At 41.2% G+C, this 23,701-nt stretch overlaps 1 protein-coding gene and 1 long non-coding RNA gene across 5 annotated transcripts in view; one reads left to right on the forward strand and one right to left on the reverse strand.

The window, feature by feature from the left end:
- Positions 1-970: 970 nt before the first annotated feature.
- LOC137096731 (uncharacterized) lies at positions 971-10,054 on the reverse strand. The gene is made up of 3 exons (XR_010909679.1): positions 9,892-10,054; positions 8,051-8,169; positions 971-1,052 (listed from the first exon to the last, which is right to left on the reverse strand). It is a non-coding gene; the product is annotated as an uncharacterized lncRNA (long non-coding RNA).
- A 4-nt stretch (positions 10,055-10,058) lies between these two features.
- Positions 10,059-23,701, forward strand: part of UBE3A (ubiquitin protein ligase E3A) — a 45,192-nt gene continuing 31,549 nt past the window's right edge. For all 4 annotated transcript variants that reach the window (XM_060769802.2, XM_060769803.2, XM_060769800.2 and 1 more), the window contains exons 1-2: positions 10,059-10,456; positions 23,379-23,447. The gene's annotated coding sequence lies outside the window, so the exon portion shown is untranslated. The remainder of the gene's footprint in view (positions 10,457-23,378; positions 23,448-23,701) is intronic.

Genomic DNA, 23,701 nt, shown 5'->3' on the forward strand with positions numbered 1-23,701 from the left:
GGGAAACATTGGATCATGTTTCTGAAAATCATGTTCCAATTATTTCAGTAGGACTAATAATGTTCTGATCCTGGTAGTCATTCCCTCTGCATTGCAAAACATTATAATATTTTTAGAGTCACAAGGTCAGCATCAAATCACAGCTAGTCTGGTCAGTTGTTTCTTTATGACACAGCACAGAAGAGTCCCAGAAAGCTGCTTATGTCATGCTACTAGGATGGGAAATGGGGCAAGATTCTCATAATGATATCCAAAGCAGGATCCTAGGAGTTATTAAAGTCAATTTGCTGGAACAATCACACAACGTTCTCCAAGTGAAGAACAAAAAAATGAATGAGGGGTGCATAGTTCATACAGATGAACTCACATAAATACTTAGGTGGATTTTGTTTTTTTTTTAAAAAAAAAAACATTGGAATCATTCACCTTCAGATTCATTTCATTCATCTGTAGAAATACAGTACACATTTGAAAATTCAGTTGACCTATAACTGCAAGTCTATGGGATTCAAGAGGAATCCTTTTAGCTTGCAATTATTATTCATTCTTATCAGTCTGCCTGTATATCTCTTTATATTTAGATATTTAGCTTTATGATAATCACAACTAGCCAGCAACATGTAACAGCATTAATCCACAGCAAACTCACAAACACTGAAATACGAATCTCCCAACTTCTTTGTTCTCTTTTTGGGAAAAATCAGAGATCCGAGCAATGTTTTAAGGTGGGCATTTAACAGTGGCAAATAGATTGTTCTTAATTTGGTCTACTTGCAAGGAAGACAACGGCCTTTTGCATCCATTTTGGTCAACACACATTTTGGTGCCTCAAATGTTAGCCCTGTTTCTGGGTATATTTGACTTACTGATTCCAAAAATGGCACCACTTTTCCCCGATCTGCTGCAATTTTTGAGATACAGAACATATGCCATCTACCAGTTGCCACCTGCTCGCTCATAGAAAACCATGATAACCATACCTAAAAAATTAGATATGCGATCTTTCCAATCCAACCTCTGAATCAGGGCCCCAAATAACCCCAGGAACAGACCTAAAAATCAAGACAGCAAGAATGTTATTATTGTTGTTATTTGGCTGTGTTATCACGGAAATATCCGTAAACATGAAGATTCCTACAAAATGCACATTTGTACTTGGAAGTGCCCTCCATGTATTCAGTGTAGCTTAACACCCACATAAGTGTGCATAGGGCACATTACCAGAAGGACTTATTGTTCACTGAAGGGTTCAATAACGATCACAGCCTTAATATTCTATAATATATGATGATTTCATAGAGTTTAGCATTTAGTACCAAATGCTGTTCGACAGTAGAATATGTCTCAGACTGTAATGGTATCTTCATCTTTGGAGGTTTTTAAGCAGAAGCTGGATAGGCATCTGTCAGGAGTGTTTTGATTGTGTATTCCTAAAAGGCAGAATTGGGTTGGACTGGATAGCCCTGATGGTCTCTTCCAGCTCTATGATAAACTTTTGATTAAAAATCTTGGTAGTCCAATTTTGCCCTGTCATTGGAGGTGGTCATAATCCCCAGCTTAAATTTGGGGGGGGGGGGGGCTTCTTGTTTTAAGAATCACAGCTTTAATTATAAGTAATAGTTCTTTGAACAATGCCATGTCAAGTCTAGGGACACAAAATCATCTTCCAGGTTACACGAGGATATGTGCTTATCGATTTTCTGCTGGCTTGTTTTCAAAGGTTATCTCACACAGGGCAATTCTTTTTCTATATATTTTTCTGGCACTGAAACCCATATTTAGTCCAATAGAACAAAACAAGGTAATGAACACCAACTAACCTACAACTGCAAACCTACTCATTTTTACTTGGGAGGAGGACTCAAGTGAACTCTGTGGAATTTGCCTCCCAAGTATTATGCATAGTAAAAAAAAGTTATTTAGAATGTGTCAATTTATCCAAAAAATACCAGGAATTGATAACTCCCCAGGGAAAGGGAGTGTTTCAGAATTCTATACATTCTGGATTTGTTATTGTTATGGAATTTCAGCTTGGTGACCCCTTTCCTGGGGTTTTGTTGGCAAAAAGTATTTTGAGAAAGTTTGCCACTGCTTTCCTCTTAGGTTTGAATCTGAAATATGGTCCGAGAGTCTGTGTCCATTATTCAGACCACTACACCATGCTGGTTTTCTAACTTTAACTCTGGCCCCATCTACACTGCCATATAATACAATTGGAAACTGCTTTATATGGTCACTGCAGACTCACTTAGGACCTCATTATAAAGCCCTGGCAAAGCATCCTATTCTTGGGCTTCTGGGGAAGAAGGATGGAGCAGCAGGGCGATCCTGTTGCCCTGAGCACAGCTCCCTCTCAGCGATGCTTTCCCCATCACAAGGAGGCCCTATGCTGGCTCCATTGAAGGAGGAGCTAAATGTACTGCTTCTTCCACAAGTGATAATGCATAAATTGAGCTGAACGGTATGCTGTAGCCATCTGAAAAGAAGGGGTGCAAAACACTTTCAAGTTTAATACTTGGGGAGGAAAATTCCAGTTAAAGAAGAGGGGCCTTGTCTTTTTGAAAAATTACAAGTTGTTTACTGACCACAAGATTTTGTTCAGACCCTAGATTCTGGAAGCAGACTGATTTGGCTCAGAGCAATTTGAAGGCTACCTGAATACACCCAAATCTAAATCAACAACACAAACTGCAAATTTATTATTTCTTCCTCTTGTTATATTTTATTAAAAATCCCCGAGAAGCTATAATGTTCCCATCCTATTTGCCAGAATTGGATGGTATGCAGAAGTCATTGTTATTATGTTTGTGTTTAACTGTTAGAGTATGTATTTGTGTTTGTAACAGTAGCTAAAACTGGAGTCATCTGGTTTGAATCCACAGTGAGCGTTGCCAAGGAGATGAGGCTGGCTAGCTCATGAGAGGGAGAAGTGGGCGGAGCCAAGCAGGAAAAGTGATGTGCGTTTTTTAAAAAGGCCTGAGAGAAGGAGGCTTGAAAAGGCCTGAGAGAGAGAGGCTTGTGTGTGAGCGGCGGGTGTTTTTCAGTCTAGGAGGGCTGAAGAAAGAAACCTGGCCAGATTCTTTAGTCAAAGAAAACTAAAGGAAGCCTAGTTAAGATCCCTAGATAAGGAAGGACTAGAGATCAGAGATTTGATCGAGGGGAGATCAAATTGAAAGGCTATTTATAGTAGTGAAACATCGTTCACTAGAGAGCTTCACCTCAGTGAAAGTTAGCCACAAGCTGTGTTATCTGGAAGAGTGGACTGTATTATAAACCACGTGATATTCGAAGTTCCATAAGTTATTTAACAGCCTGCAACCATAAGCTTTGTACACAATAAACTTGTTATCTTTTGTTGAAAACTGTCTCATCTCAACTAATCTGCGTCTGTAGAGCCAGATCTCATCGGTGGTACCTCAAATACCTCATGTTGGTGGCAGTTACCTTAATTTACAAATAATAATTGGCCTCCTCCATAATATACTCTTCTACACAATTGAGGCCTGAGGTAAATTCCCTCCATAACATCCACATCTGTACAATTGGTGGCAGCGGTGAGATTAAAAAGTGCCTGAGGTAAAATACCTCCATTATTAGGGTCTGCTTTTGCCAACCTCAGCAACACACAAGCACCTCCTCGCAATTGGTGATAGCGGTGGGATCTTCAAAGATAAAATCCCTATACCCTGTCCATTGTTGTGTTCGCATCTTCCCAGATGGATTTTGAAAAATCTAGTTATTTGTGTGTGTGTGTGTGTGTCAGGTGCGACTTCAGAAACTGCAAGTAACTTCTGGTGTGAGAGAATTGGTTGTCTGCAAGGACATTGCCTGGGGGTGCCTGGATGTTTTGATGTTTTACCATCCTTGTGGGAGACTTCTCTCATGTCTCTGAATGGGGAGCTGGAGCTGACAGACGGAGCTCATCCACACTCTCCCCGGATTCGCACTGCTGACCTGTCAGTCTTCAGTCCTGCCAGCACAGAGGTTTAACCCATTGCGCCACGAGGGGCTCCTAGTAATCAATTACCATCTAGTAATGCCATAAGAGGGGGCTATGCTTTCAGATTTTCAATAAAAAAGTGCATGGAGTTTACGCTATGCATTCTGGATTTTTTTAAAGGTGGGAAATGCAATTCTCTGAAAATTCTTTGCTGAATTAAGACAATGCTCTTAGGATATGTAGCCCCTTCTGCTAAGTAGCAGAAAAATAGGACTTTGACAGACTTTACATTTGGGAGAGTAAAGGGGGAGAAGCATTCTTTTTCCCTCCAAGACAAATGTGCACAAATGTTATGAAAATGGCATGTGGGATAGAGGTTCATCCCACAAGGAAATCTGCAAAACATCAGAAAAACAGGTACTGAGAGTTTTTGTAGAAGGAGAATGTAAAGTAAAGTGTGAGGGGTGATTTGCTTTCCCACATAGATTTAGAGAGAACTCCCTTTTAAATAACATATATCTTTGAAAGAGCTCTGAGCAAGTAACCTGTAAAACTTCATAAATACAGGTGCCCATGATAGAGAATAATAATAAATAAAAAATAATTCAAGACACTTTTTTCTCCATTGCTATCTGGCACCAAAGCCACAAAACTGTAATAGGAGAGGGTGGATCATGGGTGCGGAGCATACAGTAGTAAAAAGAAGAACAACTTGAATATCCAGCATTTTTCAGGCAAGTGCCCAATGTTACACCCTGCCAGGTGCAGCATTGGGCATCTCCAAGAAGGTGTTACTGATATCTCTGTTCTTGGAAGAGAAATCTAGCAAAGAGCACCCGATACAAAATTGTTTTGTAATATATTGCTTCAACATTCCAGCCCCCAAAAACACTCCCCCCAAAGCACTAGGATTGCAGAGCTTGGGTAAAACCAAATGGTTCAATGCTATTGAATACTGGGAGTTGTAGTTTGGTGAAGGATTCACCAAATCAAGAGCTTGGGTGAAACCATTTGGATTTACCCAAACTCTGCAATCCTAGTGCTTTTGGGGCTGGAATGTTGAAGCAATATATTACAAAACTGATTTGGAGGGTGTAGCTATAATCAGAGCAAATTGCTATCAATCACAGAGGTACTTTACAGTACTTTCATTATGGGGGTATCTACGCTGTAAAATTAATGCAGTTTGACACTTCTCAGTGCTATGGAATTATTGGGATTGTGGGTTTATAAGTCTTTAGCTGTCTCTGCCAAAGACTGCTGGTGCTTCATCAAACTACAACTCCCAGGATTCCATAGTATTGAACCATGGCAGCTAAAGAGGTTTCAGAATACATTAATTCTATACTATAGACGCATCCTATATTAGGGAAGGCATGCAAACTTTCCAACTTCCTTTATTATCACTTTAAGCAGAAAAGGGATGCAAAAGGGATACCTTGAGTACCGCATCTCGGCCTACGAGCCCACGAGGACCTTGAGATCATCCGGGGAGGCCCTGCTCTCGGTCCCGCCTGCCTCACAGGCACGCTTGGCGGGGACTAGAGAGCGGGCCTTCTCGGTGGTGGCCCCCCGACTCTGGAACTCCCTCCCTGCTGAAATTAGACAGGCGCCTTCCCTCTTGGCCTTCCGCAAGGGCCTGAAAACCTGGCTCTTCGAAAAGGCCTTTAATTAAGTGCTATGTTTTTGGAATGACCACCGGAATGGACTATGACTACGAGATTGACTATGACCCAAACAAGACGAAGCGGATTTTTAGTTTAATTAGCTGTGTGTTAGTAAGATGTGTGTTATGGCCCTGAATTTATTGTAATTGTTGTCTTTATGTTCTATGTTCTGTACACCGCCACGAGTCGCCTTCGGGCTGAGAGTGGCGGTTAACAAGTGCAAATAATAAATAAATAATAAATAATAATAAAAGGGAATAAGGGATGAATTCTGTCCCAAGCTGCCTCCCATTGGAGACTATGGATTTGTTTCCTCCTTGCTCTCTTCTTGCTCACAAAGACCCTTTTATTTTGGCTTTGATTGTTTCATTTGGGTTAAAGATGGATACTGTACTGTATGTTTGTCTTAGGTTTAAAATGCTTAAATTGTTTTGAATTAACGCTGTTTTAGTGACAATTGCTTACCTTTATTAAGTTCTTTTTATTCTAAATGGCTCCTTTTTTAAAAAAATAAATGCTGTGGGTACCTTGGATCCCATATAGGAGAAAAGGACACAAATGAGAGAGAGAGAGAGAGTAGTATGGACACACAAGCTGTTGTAGGCTTATCCTGTGTATTCAGAGTGGGAGAAACTTATGAACATAAATCATTCTGCGAGGAATCACAGTGTATGTATATGTGAGCCCCATCTACACTGCCATTGTAATGCAGTTTAGCTGCGTTGAACTGCATTAAATGAGCCTACACTGACCATATAATGTCATTTCAAACTGCATTATGCGGCAATGTAGATGGGGCCATGGAAACATACATATTGCAAAGCTGTCCATAATAAGGATGATGATAATAATTTTCTTACCCGCCTCTCCTCGCGGTGGGTTACAGAATAAACACATAACCATTGTAAAAATATCACAAATACACATATTAAATGTATTTCTATAAAAATGCATATTACTGAAGAGACATAGGTTGAAATAATTGAAATTTGTGCTATTTGCATTTGGTTTTGCTTAACAAATATTCAACACACTTGCTAATAGGAACTTTTTAATTTTAACTTCTTAATTACTTAACAAGTAATTCAATTTAGCAATTGCAAATATGTATTAACCACTGCTGTGATTTGCAAAACAACACTGTGTATTGCTAATTGCCTTAATAGCTTTAACAATAATGCAAATTGGTATTGATCACTGCTCTGTGACTCACATGAAAGTTAATTTTAGCAAGGGTGGTTTAACCCCGCAAGCAATGAAACTTCAAAGCACAATTTTAAATAGTTGTTTTGCTAACCTAGGGATGAGGTAATGGGAGCAGTAGAAACTGGCCAAGAGAGAAGGCCATATATCTTCTCTTAGAACAGTGTTTCTCAACCTGTGGGTCGCGACTCCTTTGGGGGTCAAATAACCCTTTCACAGAGGTTGCCTAAGATCATCAGAAAACACATATCTACCACATCCACAGTCTACAAGATCCTCAAGAACCAGGAGCACCAGCACCAGCAGCAGCAAGAGAAGAAGGTGGCCAGCGGCGGGTGATGGCCCCTCCACCGCCCCCTCCGCTCCTCCTAAAGCCAGGTGCTGGGGTACTGCGCTTACCGGGCTAGGTGGGCTGCTCCTGAGGTGCCAGGTAGCAGGTGGCCCTGTGGAGCCCCCAAGCAGCCTGCCTTACCTCTTCCAGGCATTAAGAGGAGACATACTATTCTTAGCTGTGGCTGTTTTTGAAGGCATGGAGAATATACTTGGGTGTCATCAGCATACTGATAACATCTGCGCCATGCCTACGAATAAGCTCTCCCAGCAGTTTTGTGTAAATATTAAAAAGAATTGAGGACAGAAAGGCACCTTGTGGGGTGCCACATAACATCTTATTTTTGGAGGAATCCCCAAGCACCACCATCTGAAACCTGCCTGAGAGGTATGACCAGAACCACTTCAGCACTGTGCCTCCAATTCCCAGCACCTCCAGGCGTTCCAGAAAAATACCATTGTCAGTGGTATCTAATGCTAGCGAGAGGTCTAGAAGCATCAACAGGGACACACTTCCCCTGTCAGTGTTAAGATGGAGATCATCCACTAAAGTGATCATAGCAGTCTCAAACTCCATATTCTGCTCTGAAGCCAGATTGAAGTGAGTCAAGGAAGTGTGTGTCATCCAAGACTGCCTGGAGTTGGAGGGCAGCTGCCTTCTTCTCAATCACCTTGCCCAAAAAAAGAGAGATTATATTAAGATCCAGGAGCCCCAGGGGGGGCTTCTTCAGCAGCAGTCTAAATACTTTTTTTAAACAGGATGGAAAGTTTCCCTCCCTGAGAGATGTGTTAATAATTTGTTGTATTTCATCTCCTCCCTGGACGACCAGCCAAAGATGGACAGGGATCAAGAAAGCAGGTTGTCTTCCTTATTTTTCCCCAGCAGCTTGTTCTCATCAACAGTACTTACCAATTGAAACTGATCCAGTATAATCCCACTTGCAGAGTTACTGGACACCTGGTTGTTGGCTTCTTCTCCAATGACAGTGTCTAAGTCAGCATAGTTTTGTTCTTGTAAAGCTTCCCATCCTATGTATATATCATTAAAACATTTTCAAAAAAATGTATTTTCTAGAAATGTTTTTTACAAATTCTCTGCCCCTTTACTAAATGTGCCATATATGATGAAGTTTCGAAACTACAGTGCAATGGCCATCAAAGCTGAAAACAGCATAAGCTGCCACCTTCCTTTTCTCAAAAATATGTGTGTTGTTATCTTCAAAATCCAAAATGCGATATAAAAGCTGAAAATTAGATAATTTAAGAAATGCAGAAAGAACCTGAAAATACTTCTCTATGTTGGTGTTTCAAATTCCACGTAATACTAAAAGAGATGCTTAAAATAAAGTAGTTGTACTAGTCTATGCCTAAAAATGTCAATCTGAGCTGAGTAATGTTGTTCCTTTATTCAAACCAATAAAAATCCAATTTTTGTGGAACTTTAGTTGGCAGGATGTTGCGTGAGCTTGCTTTGCACCATGGCAAGTTAGAGGTGCCCAAGCCTGTTGCACCTGCTGGTTTGGTGCCAGGCCCAGTGAAGCAGCATCTGAAACCATCATCATCATCATCATAATCAACAACAATTCCCATGGGCACTCTCCCTTAACTTACCATAACAAAAACAAGTCAGTACTTACTGTTTCTTTCTGTACCACTTACTATAAACAATCTACCACATTCTCTCAACTCTCCATATTGTTTGCCAGTGCTAAGCCGCTCCGAGTCTCCTTGGGGAGATAGTGGCGGAGTATAAATAAAGTTTATTTTTATTATTATTATTAACACAGAGATAGTGTATTTCAGACAAGAACTGCATGTCACTGAGTTTGTCTGGTTTGATTCCTCACTTTTGTCGTATGGCCTCATGTGCACTTACATATATGTTCTACTAGCCGTCCCCTGCCACGCGTTGCTGTAGCCCAGTCTGTGCATGTGTTTTGTGTGTATTTGTGTATGTGTACCTACTATGTGGTTATGCGCATGCGTTGTGATATAATGTATTTTTATTTTATTTTGGCAGTCTCTTCCACTGTGTTTTTCAGTGTTTTTATGAGTGATGGTCACTCGTTGGCCTGATAGGTGTCTTGTGTCCAAATTTGGTGTCAACTCGTCCAGTGGTTTTTGAGTTATGTTAATCCCACAAACGAACATTACATTTTTATTTATATAGATGGATGTATGCAGAGGTGGAATATCCAAGGTCTTGGTATTCAACTTCTTGGGAATGCCCGCCCTGTCTCGTTACAGGAGGCTTCCCTCATGCCGATGCATGAGAAGCTGGAGCTGACAGAGAGGAGCTCGCCCGGTCTCGTAGATTTGAACCGTCAACCTTCAGGTCAGCGGTTCAGTTGGCACAAAGGTTTAACCCAGGTATGGGCAAACTTGGGCCCTCCAGATGTTTTGGACTTCGTTTCCCGGTAGGCTGTTAAGAATTGTTGGAGTTTAAGTCCAAAACACGTGGAGGGCCCATCTGTTTTGGTTTAACCCATTGCGCCACCGCGGCTCCACCACTCCAAGTGGCAGAGCTCATTGCTGTGGAGTCCTGGGAGCGGCAATCTGGTGTGGCAGAGCAGGCTCCAGGCCTTGCAAACCGACAACACCCACGTTTCTATTGCAGATAGCATTGAGGCACGGCAAGGAACGTGGTGCCCAACTATGGAGTCTACAGCAGCCTCGAGCAGGCGAGGCCTCCCTCGGAGCAGGCGCGCGGAGAGTGACTGGGACACCGCACAGGGCCACGCCTCTTCCTACCTCTATGGTCCTGGCCCTGCCAGAGCGTCGACGCGGGCGGGAGCGTGCGCCACCGCGCGGGTCCACTTTTTTCTCCGCGCGGTGCATGCCGGGCCACCCCTCCTTCCCTCCCTCCGCGCGAGTCCTCCAAGGAGGAGGAGGAGGAGGCTGCGACGCGCTGACATCTCCCTCCCTCCCGCCCGCCCGCTTGCCTCCCTTTCTGCCTGGCGCTTGCCTTTCTGTTCCTGCCCTCCTTCGCCCCCTCCAAGATGGCGGCGCCGGGCTCCTCAGGCTAGCCCACCCCGCCCCGCCCCACGCGCCCAGCACAGGCCCTCCCCCGGCCTCTCGGCAGCCCCGCGCACGCCTAGAGCGCCGCCGCGGCCTTTCCCCCTTCGCGGGCCTCGCCTCCTGGATCCGGCCTCGCTCATTCTCTCGCTCCCTCCTTCCCTCCGCTCCGCCTCTGCCTCGCCGCGGCCTAGCCCCAGAAGAGGCCGCCAGGGGAAGCAGGAGCGTGACGGGCTGCTAGGCCTCGGAAGAGGGCGCCGAGCGTGTGGTGGGCCCAGGGCGGGAAGCTCGGCCGAGCCAGGTAAGGCCCGAGTGGCCTGAGGAGCCCGAAAGGCAGGGAAGGGAAAGGAAAGGAGGCCTCCTCTCTTCGAAGGCCGCGCCTCTCGGCGTCGCAGTGGCGCTTTTGTGGGGAGAGGCCGCTGTTTTCCCTTGAAACAAAACCCTTCCACCCTCAGGAGAGATGGGCAGGGGCGCCCGCGCTGTGGGCTTGGGATCGGAACCAGCGCCTCCCTGTCAGTCTCGGGAAGGGGAGGAGGCCCCGCAATGAGCCTGGTCGCCCCCCGGCCGGTGCCCTTCCTTTCTGCGTGCAGCCCACTCCGGGATGTGTCCACTGCCAAAGCAGGGAAGTTTTAGTCGGGAATCCGACCCTTAATCGGCCCCTCCTCTGTGCCTCGTTTGTTTACGCTTAGATCTCTACTTGGCTTGTCAAGCCAGAGCCCCCATGTCTTTGTTTGCCCTCGTGCAATGCTGTTGGGAGCAACTATCGCTTTTTAAAAATGGCTTTTTACAAAATTTGGAAAGGTTTGCCCACTGCCTCCCGATCCACATGGGTTGCTTGTTCATTGACGGAGGAAAAGTCGAAATTAAAATGTGCACGCTTTCAGAGCCGCTAGCTGTTGGCTGCTGTTATCAGGTGACTAGAAAGCACATCCCCATGTTTGGTGGAATAAACGTTTGTGTCAACTGATATTTCTTAGCACATAGATTCTCCCCCCCCCCCCCCTTTTCCACTTTATATTGAATTCACTCTATAAGTTTGCATAAATCATTGTATGGGAGAGGGATGTGATTGTAAGAACAAAGATATTCACATATTACTGTTTACACAGTAGTTGTCTCCTTTGTCAGATATGTGAGTGCATCATAGCAGGGACATATTCATGTGTATTTTCTGAATGCTCACCAAAAACAAGATCGGGACTTCCTGTATGTGGTTAGTGGTGTTGATTCTATTGAACTTTTTCTTGATTTCCCAAAGACATCAAAGGAGCCTTAATTTTTTTCTTCCCATTTGGTCACCTGATGAAACATGACGTGTATATGTGACTTCAAGTAACCTGTCAACAACCTGTGACTTCAACTAACCTGTCAACTCCATGAATTTCATAGGATTTTCTTAGACAAGTCTTGGTCAAGTGGTGGTTTCCTCTGACATTCAGGCCCCTTCCACACAGCTGTATAGAATCCCACATTACCTGCCTTGAACAGAGTTATATGGCAGCGTGGACTCAGATGAGCCTGTTCAAAACAAATATTGTGGATTCTCTGCCCTGATATAGAATCATAGAATCAAAGAGTTGGAAGAGACCTCATGGGCCATCCAGTCCAACCCCCTGCCAAGAAGCAGGAATATTGCATTCAAATCACCCCTGACAGATGGCCATCCAGCCTCTGTTTAAAAGCTTCCAAAGAAGGAGTCTCTACCACGCTCCAGGGCAGAGAGTTCCACTGCTGAATGGCTCTCACAGTCAGGAAGTTCTTCCACATGTTCAGATGGAATCTCCTCTCTTGTAGTTTGAAGCCATTGTTTCACGTTCCAGTCTCCAGGGAAGCAGAAAACAAGCTTGCTCCCTCCTCCCTGTGGCTTCCCCTCACATATTTATACATGGCTATCATATCTCCTCTCAGCCTCTCTTCTTCAGGCTAAACATGCCCAGCTCCTTAAGCCGCTCCCCATAGGGCTTGTTCTCCAGACCCTTGATCATTTTAGTCGCCCTCTGGAAACATTCCAGCTTGTCAATATCTCTCTTGAATTGTGGTGCCCAGAATTGGACACAATATTCCAGGTGTGGTCTAACCAAAGCAGAATAGAGGGGTAGCATTACTTCCCTAGATCTAGACACTATGCTCCTATTGATGCAGGCCAAAATCCCAAAGGAGAACCTGCCTTTTTTTGCCACCACATCACATTGTTGGCTCATGTTTAACTTGTTGTCCATGACGACTCCAAGATTCTGGGTTATTTGGTTATATTCTGGGTTATATGGCTGTGTGGATGGGCCCTCAGCCTTACAGCACTTGCTTATTCCTTGACTCTCCAGCCCCTTCTAAACAGCTGAATAAAATCCCACATTATCTACTTTGAACTGGAATATTTGGGCAGTGTGGACTGTGTGGACATATAGTGTGGACTATATGGCTGTGTGGAAAGTCCCTCTGTACCAAGTAATACTAAGCCGGTCTGACTGCGTAATTTTCAAGTTGAGATAAGACCTGGTACACACAGTGTGGTTTATATGCTGGACTTCAATTGTTGAGACCAGGATTTGAAACACGTTTATGCCATGGAAACCTATTGCTTGAACTCTTGGGCAAGCCAGTGTCTTGGCCTCAAGAGGAAGGCAGAAGCAGATGAATTTCGAATAGATATTGCCAAGACAACCTCATGACAGGTTCTCCTTTGGGTTGCCAAAAATCTGAAATGAATTCAAAGGTTCAGAACAAAAACAGAAATACTACTCTGCCTTAGTCTTGAAATGCAAGTTGTTTCCCTCTCTCAAGAGAGCACTCTCAGGTCATTGGTTTCGGACACCAACTAGGAATTAAAGTCCACATGCACTCTGTAAACTTTAGCACTTATTCAGGAGTGTCTTATCTTGCGAGGGTGGAGAGTAGATCTACATTCGCTTGTGGGAATAGGAGTTAATTTTTAGCTGGTTTTAATGATGTCTAAAATATATCTTTAGATAGGTTAAAGAAATAAAGTTATTAGTTGTTTTTTTCTACTATGAGTGTAAAGGATGAAATTTACATTAATTAAATTTACACTATAGATGTGCCCCACACTTAATTTTGGGGTGATGGCACAGAGTTTCAACATTGTTAGAAATGTATCTGAGAGATCCTTTCCTGGGTTCATCTGGAGAAAGGGATTATAATTCACAGAAGCTTGTGCTAAAATACAGTTGTTATGTGTTTTACCAATTCTGTGTTTAATTCTATTTTAATATTTATACATTGTAGGTTTAAAATTATATCATTTTTAATGTGGGCCACTTTGAGGAAAGTGGGATATACATAAATAAATTATTATTATTAATAGGATTTAGCAGCAGTTTGATGATTGTTGATAAAGCATCGTAATTTATGCCTTTGCTTGTGAATAGAAATTATTGCAACACCAAGACTCTAAGAAATTTGGAAGGATAGGGCACTACAGTAGAAAACAATATTCCTTCTATTTGTCTAACCCAGGGGTTCTCAAACCTTTTCAGCCACGGAGCCCTTTTTGAAGCAATAGTTTCTCATGTACCGTCAAGTGATGTTTCTATATTATATTGTATATAATGTATATATATCAGACATGGGCAAACTTTTTGAGGCATTGCATTTAAAAAATTGACAGATGGGTCAGGCAGGTAGGAGATGGATGCAAAGTGTTTGTGTAAACTAATTGAAAAAAATGAACAAATTCCTATACATATGCACATTCCCATTTGTAGTGCAAAAGGGGGCAGGGAGAGAAAGAACTATACAAAATTTAAAATGAAAAATAATTTTACTTAACAGGATTTTAGTGGAAGACCCTGGGGCCATCCAGTCCAACGTCCTTCTGCCATGTAGGAAAAGTACAGTCAAAGCACTCCCAACAGATGACTATCCATCTTTTGTAATAACAACCACAACAACAGAAACCCTTGGGGGCATCCTGTTCAACTCCCTTCTGCCATGCAGGAAAAGCAAAGCACCCTTTGGGTGATGGGAGGGAAATAGAATTTTGGAAGCAAGCAAAGCAAGGGGGAAAGGATCTGGGCAGCAAGGAAGGCAAACCAGCAAGGGAGGTGGGGAAAAATGCTTTTGGCAGCACGGGAAAAGGCTTTTCACAGGGAAGGATGCAAGGGGAGGGGAGGGGCAGGAAAGAGGAGGAAAAGCTTAGAGGTGGATGGGGAGGAGGAGGGAAGCACAGTATGCTTCGAGGAGCCCCAAGACACTTTAAGAGCTGCTGGTCTAACCTATCAACCAATTGCTTTTTCAAATGCTGCCTTTTATATGGCACATGCGCGCAGCACTTCACAGTAAATCAAGAGCCCAAAATGTTCCTATTCATAATATTTAAAAATCAGAATACTTGGGTAGATAATAAAACATTAGTAACTTAGTTACGACTTTAAGTTACGTGAAATACTGTTTGGCTTTGCTAGTTAGTAACTAGATATTAGCAATAGAATTCTTAATGGCTTTTAGAAGTGTTTCAGAAGGAGACAGGGCCAGTTATCAATTCTATAATTTCATAGGTAGAAATAAGAGTAAAACACTTTGAAACTTAGATGATATGCAACTCTTCTTTCACCTCTTTGTCCTTTCTACAATCTTTCAGTTTCTTTTTAATTATTTTGATTGAAAAGAGTTTGTTTGCACTCCACTCCCTTCCATGATATGTGTTGTCATTGGATGTTCTTGCTTAGAAGATTCCTCCTTCCAGCATGAGGGTCTGTAATTGAGAGAGATTGTAAAATAGGATAGCCATAAAAACAGAATAATGGCTTAATTTTGATGTGGTAGGTAATGCAAATCTGGAAGATATGGTAGCAGATCTGGTTTTAAATATTACTGTTTCCAAGAACCTAGGAAGCAAACATTGACGGCTACTGTTTTATTTTCTTTCCAAGAAATCCTCTTTCTCCTACAAAAAATGCAGAATGCCTTCCTTGGAGATCTCAGGAACCTTCTAATCCAGACACAGTCTAGGTTGAAATATGCTTTATTTTTACAAATTAGTAGCAAAAGACAATTGTGTCAATAAATGCAATGTTTTATTTATTTTTAACATACATACACACAATATTTGTAATTCCATTAGATTCTTAGATCATGCAAGGGAAATCTGCACAGTCAAGTAGATAAAGGCTTTATTCTAGCCCCTTTGAATATCCTGGATATGTACAGTAGTCCTACATATTACATGAGATGTCCAGGACCCTTTTCATATTAAAGTTTTCTTACTGAAATGAACAATGTCTTGGCATTCTGGCCAAAGCATACTATAGATCTAGTGGCACAGTTCAATAGTTGAACATGGTTTGTAATGTTAAGATCTTTGAATGCTATAGGATTGCACAGGGGAATTCCTAGCAGAAGGTGATCATAGAACCGTGCTGAAGGCCTAGAAGAAACGTTTCTCTAATCATGGCTAGGTGCTCTTGTTCACTTGCATAATATTCAAAGCTCTGCTCATATAACAAATCACATTTGATGAGTTCACAGAATAAGCATACCTACTTTGTTGATGAGCAATGTGTAATTATGAATATTGTTGATATAGAATGGAAGCAGTTAAAATGGGGAGAAACTATAATGTTGCTTTAGCTCTTGATGTTCCAAAATAATTCAGAAAGGAACCTTATTTGCACATAATGGCATGTTGTCATTGCAGTAATGAGCCTTGATGAGCTTTTAACCTGGATGCTCCCCTCTCTTCCACTTGTGTTTTTTACTTAGATTTTAATTAATGAAGGCAAGCTATAACAAATAGTGAAAATAATCTCAATTATAGCTAGAGGAAATAAACTGTCTTCATATCATAATTTACAGAACTGTCTTCCTTTTATGTATACGTGACTGTCTATGACAAGCGCATGAAGTTCATAGAATTTTCTTAGGCAAGGAGTAACTACATTAGTTTTGCTAGTTCCTTCCTATAAAACACAGCCTATAGTACCAGGGACTCATTGACAGTCTCCCATCCAAGTACTAACCAAGTTCTGACCCTGTTTAGATCAGACAGGATCTACTGCCTTAAGGTTATTTAAGAACGTATTCTTTCTTTTAAGAATAATTAAAATTCACCATATTTATGCACCAGATAGCATACTAAACTGTGGTTAATGTAAATGAGTTTTCAGTGTTCAGAGCCATGCTGGAGCGGGGAGTGTATTAAAGCTTAAGGCTCATTTCAGCTTGTCCTCAGATTACTAAACCATGTCTTCATGGTATGTGGAAAACAGCTCACTATTTACATATTTGCAGAGGTAGGTCCAAATATAATTGTAAAGGATGACTTTGTATTCTTGTATCCATTTAGCAAAATATGCTTTTCTATTTATCTTCCTTTCATAAGGCTTTTATCCTTATTTCTTTTTTATTGCTGGCCTCTTCTCCCTGTGGCAGAGAACTCCTGATAACTCACATTAAAATAAATTAAGAAAACTTTAAGATGTGACACAACTTTCACCTTTTCAACATTTGAATTGCCATGAATTAATTCTTAGTTTGGTGTAATAGTTTGAGTGTTGGATCATGACTCTGCGGACCAGGACGCAATTCCTGTCTCAGCTATAGAAACCCATAGGATGAGCTTGGGTAGGTCACACTCTCTCAGCCTCAGAGGAAGTCAGAGGCAAACCCCCTCTAAACAAATCTTGCACAGAAAGTCCTGTGACATTAAAAAGGAGTTGAAGGCACACAACTGCAGCAAAATGCTTTTATTTATTTATTTATTTACAGAATTTATACTCTGCCTTTCTCACCCTGCAGGGGACTCAGGGATGATTACAATGTACATATACATGGCAAACATTCAATGCCATAGACACACAACATATTTAGGCAAACAGTCAGAGGCTATTTAACATTCCAACTTTTTCTGGCCACAAGGGGAGCTGTTGCTTCACCGTCCATCTGCGACACCAATGAAGTACTTCCTCATTCCCCGCATGCTTGCTGGAGATTTTTATGGCCCTGTAAATTAGTTAAATTAGTCACCCCACATAAGTGGTACCTAAATTTCCTACTTGGCAGATGCAACTGTCTTTCGGGCTGCAAAGGTCAACAACAAGCTACACAAAGTGGTCAGAGGCTCACTCCAACCCAGGTTGGCTTCGAACTCATGACCTTTTGGTCAGTAGTGAACTTAATGCAGCTGACTCCCAGCCAGCTGCACCACAGTCCCAGTGCTTTTCTTTGCAACCATACAGAGATGTAGAAGTATCACATTTAAGGAAGAAGTTATTAAGGGTGTGGGGGCGTTCTCTGTAGAATGACACCATGCTGGGCAGGTGAGCAGATTACAAGAATGAAAAATTAAGTTTATATATAAAACAGACACAATTGTGGGAAATAATTTCTTCTGCATCAAGGGTGGGCAACTGTGGTCCAGGGTCATAATGTAAAATTCCCAAGTATGACCTGTCTGTAATGCAGCACTTTTTTTTAGATCTGCTGGCAATACTGAATACAGGAAATGTGTATAGATTCTAGTTTCATATGTTTCCTTACAAAAAGGTTTGGTCACATGGGATCTAGATTATGTAATTGTTACTATCTGCCTGTTAAGAAAATTCTAATAAGTTTTTAACAGTTACTTTCAGCAGTGAAAGCAAACACCTGGAGGGATTACAGGATTCATTTATTGATAAAACTTTATTTGTTGCTGTTTTGCTCAAACTCAACATGACTTGCCAAATATTAACAATGTTGATGAAGTTTCTTTTGTAAATTAAACTCTACTCTCATCTGCTATAGCTGCTTGCATTTCTTTAGCCATTCCGTTAGCTGTAGTTGCTGTTGTTTGATTCTACTTTGAAAACTTCTGATAGTCCACTGAAGTGGAAGTTTGTTAGCAAGAAATGGGGAGATTCAGCCAGAATATTTGTAAAAATTTCTAGTCCTTCACAGTTAGGTTAAAATTAATGAACATAATTTTTACTAGGCATTTCTTATGTTTTAATGATTTGGGGTGGTTCTAACTTTGAAGGAATAGTTGTGCACAGCAACTAGCTTAGAATAAGAATCCCTGTGAACATCAAAAGTTATACTAGCGAATAGGACAAATGAGCAGCAGAGTAACAGTGGACTTCCAGATAGACACCAGCCTTACTCATCATGCAGAAGGTTTATTGCTTGGATCTTTCTTGTTAGATTGAGACAATACACTTGGTGCAAATAAATTCAGGTCCAGAAGAACCTTGCCCAACCCAATATCCTCAAAGGTTCCAGACTGCAAATCCTTTAATTCTCTACCATTGTCCATGCTACTGGAGACGACAAGAGTTCAAGTACAAAATATCTTTATTCTTGAAAAGATTACCCAAGATTCACCTGTTAACTACAGATTCCCTCATGAATAAAAGCTTACAGAGTGGATTTCAATCCACTATGTATCTTGCAAGTGTTTGCTTCTAGAAGACTAAAATTATAATATTTCCTAGTTTCCAAGCTAGTTCCAGTGGAAACATATATTTATAAATAGATTGGCTAATTAAGTATTGTGTTACAGAAAATTGAAAGGAGTTTTATTTGCTTCAGTTTACATATTTCAAAGACCTGGTCATAAACCATGTTAATATCATACTGTTGTAGGAAATGGTTAGTATTAATAAGTTCCTTGAGGGAAAATATCTTATTCTATTCTTTTGGAGGTTGCTATATAGGAAATTACAATAAAATTTGGTGTTTTGTTATACAATGATGACATACATTATCCAGCTTTTAAAACAAATGCAAATATATGAAATTGTTAATTCTTTGGTTCATCCTGGTTCACTTCCAATTGTTTGTGCCTTGGGAATTCCCTGGATTTCTTTATTAAGATGGTCCACCCCCAGAGACGTACGAATCTGGATGGATTCCTGGTGTCTCTTGGAGATTTTCCTGTCATGGTAGTAGATGATCCTGTCAATGCCCTGGTTGACCTCTACAACTTAGAGGTAGCTAGAGCAGTAGACATGATTGCCCCTGAACGTCCCCTCTTGCTCTGCAGAGCCAAGTCAGATTCTTGGTCCACAAGGGACCTGGCGGTTATGAAGCAGGCAAGATGGATGCTAGAGTGCCTCTGGCAGAGGCACTCTAGCATCTAGGCCGAGCACGGGCTAGAGCAGGGTCCTCAAACTTTTTAAACAGAGGGCCAGGTCACAGTCCCTCAAACTGTTGGAGCGCTGGATTATAATTTGAAAAAAAAGAAGGAATGAATTCCTATGCACACTGTACATATCTTATTTTTAGTGCAAAAAAACACTTAAAAACAATTCAATAATTAAAATGAAGAGCAATTTTAACAAATATAAACATAATAGTATTTCAATGGGAAATGTGGGCCTGCTTTGGCTGATGAGATAGGATTGTTGTTGTGTGTGCATTCAAGTCATTTCAGACTTTGATTAACTCTGAGCGAGGGCCGGGTAAATAACCTTGGAGGGACATATTCAGCCCCAGGGCCTTAGTTTCAGGACCCCTAGGCTAGAACCTCACTTAAGGCCTACTCCGTGGCAATTAAGGCAGCCAAAGTCTTTCTCGACTGCCTGCATTGTGTCTGCATCAAATAGACCTGCACCCAATTGGTGAAGCTGGGGGACACCTGTTCGGCCCCCTGGCCTTTGACCTGTGGGGTCCCGCAAGGTTCCATTCTTTTTAATATCTACATGAAACCACTGGGAGAGGTCTTCCAGAGTTTTGTATGCAGATGACACACAACTCTTATTATTCCTTTTCACCAAAATCCAAGAAAGCCCTCCGGATCCTGGACCAGTGCCCAACGGCTGTGATGGACTGGATGAAGGCTAACAAACTGAAGCCTAATCCAGACAAGACAGAGGTCCTCCTTGTCAGTCATGAGACTGATCAGGGAATAGGGTGGCAAGCTGTGCTCAGTGGGGTTACACTCCCCCTGAGGACACAGGTCCGCAGTCAGGGGTCCTCCTGGACTTAGCCTTGACTCTTGAAGCTCAGATGTTGGCAGTGGCCAGGAGGGCCGTCTTATAGTTAAAGTTTGTGAGCCAGCTGCGACCATACCTCGAGAAGCCAGACTTGGCCACAGTGGCCCATGCCTTAGTTACACCAAGATTGGATTACTGTAATGCACGCTATGTGGAGGGTGGCTTTGAGAATGGCTCGGAAACAGCAGTTGGCCCAACGATCAGCAACCAGGCTACTAACCGGAGCCAGCTATAGGAAGCACACAATTCCCCTACTAAAGCAGTTTGGTTAGCTGCCAATAAGTTTCTGCTCTCAATTTAAAGTGCTGGTTATCACCTATAAAGCCCTAAACAGCTTGGGTCCTGCCTATTTTTGTGACCGCATGCACCACCCCCATATGAACCAACACAGGCCCTCCTCTCAGTCCCACCACTGACACAAGCCTAGTCAGTGGGGATGAAAGAGAGGGCTTTCTCGGTGGTGACCATGGGGCTTTGGAACTCCCTCCCAAGGAAGATTAGACAGGCCCCACACTGTCCTCCTTTCTTAGGGACTTGAAAAAGTGGCTCTTACATCAAGTTTTTGATAATATTTAGCCCCTAGTTGTCCTACATCAGTGATGGGCAACCTTTTGAGCTTGGTGTGTCAAAATTTGCCAAAAACCTGAGCATAACTTGGGTGGAGTGTCACTTTGAGAAAAAACCCATAATTTTGCAGTATTTATAGTTTAAATAAGAAAAATGTATAATCCATGCTGAGTTATGGAGTGAACAATGCTCAAACGTGCAGATGTTAAATTTGTAGAGCCTTTTACAAATTTAAGGATGGAATTAGATTGGCTCTTATAAGGTGTATTTCTCTATATGTGGCCACATGTGTCTGCATGTCATCAAAAATAGCCATGCGTGTCAGTGCTGACACACGTGTCATAGGTTCATCATCAGGGTCCTACATAGTAGTTGTTCATCCTGCACTTTATCCCGTGTCCTCTCTCCATTACTGCAGCTGGCGCTTATTTTATTCCATTTTAGATATTCCATTTTAGATAGGGAAGGTGAAGTTGGGTGAGAAAGAAGACCATAAATTCACAGATTGTGGCATCTGAATTGAATCAACACTGTTATGACTGCCTGCGAATAAAGTGTTGTCATCAAATAATTTAGCGCAATGATGGTTGTAAAAGAATTATAAAAAGACTTATGCCTAGAGGAGTCTTCATTAGGTCTTCCTGTGCAGTTCTTTGGTTTGCTTCATTCATTTGAGGTAAGAAAAATAGGGTTCCAGATTATACACAGAAATTGTACTGCATGAAGGTTCTGGAATAGATCCCTAATGTGATACAATGTGTACCGCACACATATCCAGGATATTGAAAGGGACTAGAGCAGGCCTGCACAACCTGCAGCCCTCCAGATGTTTTAATCTTCAGAATTTCTTTAACATTAAACAGTAGACTTCATAATCCTGGGTTAAAAACAGACAAGAATTTGTTTTAAACCAGGATCTCTGGTTCAAGTGTTATGCAAGCTGACAACTCTTTCCAAAGTGAAAACAAATGCAGCAGCTGCTTAGGTAGATTGTTGAACACAATTATACACTTGGGCCCGTTAATGCTAAACAGTGGGTCATAGTGCTACGTAATGGGTCATAGTTACATGTAAACCTGGCATATATTGATTCATATTGCACACATGTTTAAAAACTGTTTGGAAATACATCACTATATAAAGTTGTTGAAGTATTAATATTTGTAAGGAAGAAAATTGCACAGCTTACACCTGCAGTTCTCAACATTTTCTTCACCATTGATTCCCCTTAATATCTTTCATTGCTGCAGACCTCCAAGACTTAACTCTAGATTAAAAACACTAAAGTGCACCAGTACCTATTTAAAGTTGCTGACAAAGGGCATTCAGTTCCAGTAACAATAAGAATGATGATGTCCTGAATCATACCCTAATCTTGCCTCTTAATTGTTAATTAATAAGGTGACTGATACTACATTTCACTTACAAGCTTTATTATATTGAGCATAGTAGTAGAAACGTGTATTCTGACTACATTTTTCAGAGGATTTCTATATTCTTAGAAAAACAAGAGCCAAGGATTTTCAAAACCAAGAAAAAACTTTACCTTTTGATAACAAACGCACTGCACAGTGTTACAAAAGTTGATGATGTTCACTGTCTATATTTTTATAAAGCTGGTCAAAAAGGATTTGATTATTTGCTTTAAAAAATAAAAATGAGAATTTTGCCTTTAGTGTTTCTGATACTTTTTTAGCAACTAGAGCTTCTCTATTTGTAGCAATGATACTTAGTCACCAGTGGTATGTTTTCTTTATGCTAGAAGTCCAGTAAGCTTTACAGATATTGCTTGCGCCCAACCTATGGTAATTTCAATGCATTTCAACCAATTCATATCATGAGATGTTACAAACTCAATTAAGTTGTTGAATGCTTCTTCCACTGTATTGTGTATAAAAGAGGAGGTCTTCAAAAATGTCTCTTTATCTAACATAGCACAATAGTTGTGTTGCTTGTTGTGCATATACTTTTCATTCTATTGTAGAACAAAACAGAGCGTCTTGCCATTTTCTTCCTAGCAAAGATTTGTTATTCCCAATTGTCTGATAATAGCAATAGCTAAAAAGCACTTTCTTCCTGATAAATTAGGTTGGTAAAAGAAACTATATACTGTAGTAAAGTGAAAAAAATTGAATACTATTTCTCAGTAGTTGATGCTTGACATCAATTGTGCAAATGTAATATATGTTGCCCTAATGTGTAAGTCATGGCCAAAATTATGGATTTTGATATGACCTGTAGATAAGTCAAGAGTCATTCTGTGGTGAGATGAAAGCTCAATTGCTACCTTTGGGGGGCCAGCCATTCCTGGCAGATGCTGTTTTCCCACCCAGGCTTTCAAAAAGACTGGAAACAGTGCCATGGTGGAGAGTAATAGGGAGTCAATATGTCTTTTTGCCTTTTTGCCATTCTACTCTGAGAAGGGGATGAGGGGATGGTCCCCCTTTTTTTTATAAGGGTTAAGGTGCAGTGCTTAACATTGACCCTTGAATAAGTCAGTCAAGGTTTTTAAGGTTGTCGTTTTGACTAAAAATTTCTAGACTCGTATAGAATGATGTTTAAAAGTTCTGTTTTACAAATCCGATTTATTCTGCACAAATCTGATTCATTTTAATGTGGTATTTTCTAAATGAGATTTTATAAAGGGTTATAATAACTTCATGTACAATGTGATGTCCGTCTCTTGCATTGCCATTTCAAAAACTGAATCAATATATTATATTCTAGGTATACAGCCAAACAGAGTCCAATTTGGCAGCGTGCAAGTGCAACCTGCTGAAGTACTGGAAGAACATGGTATGTTGAATCAATTGCATATTATATTCCTAGATGATCAAATGATTTATCTCAATCTAACATAGAGAAAGCCAGAGTTAAACAGTATGTATACTGTTTTGTTGTGTCTTAAATATTTATGCAAATTCTTGTATAATGTTGATATAATTGAAATTTTGCACTGTCAGTAATTAATAAGTTAAATAAATGATCTAGCCTGCAAGTGGCTTCATAAGCCCAGAATTGCTTGACTACTGTATGCTAGTTGTTTGTGA

Source organism: Anolis sagrei, chromosome 3 (genome assembly GCF_037176765.1).
Source record: "Anolis sagrei isolate rAnoSag1 chromosome 3, rAnoSag1.mat, whole genome shotgun sequence".
NCBI classification, from domain to species: domain Eukaryota; kingdom Metazoa; phylum Chordata; class Lepidosauria; order Squamata; family Dactyloidae; genus Anolis; species Anolis sagrei.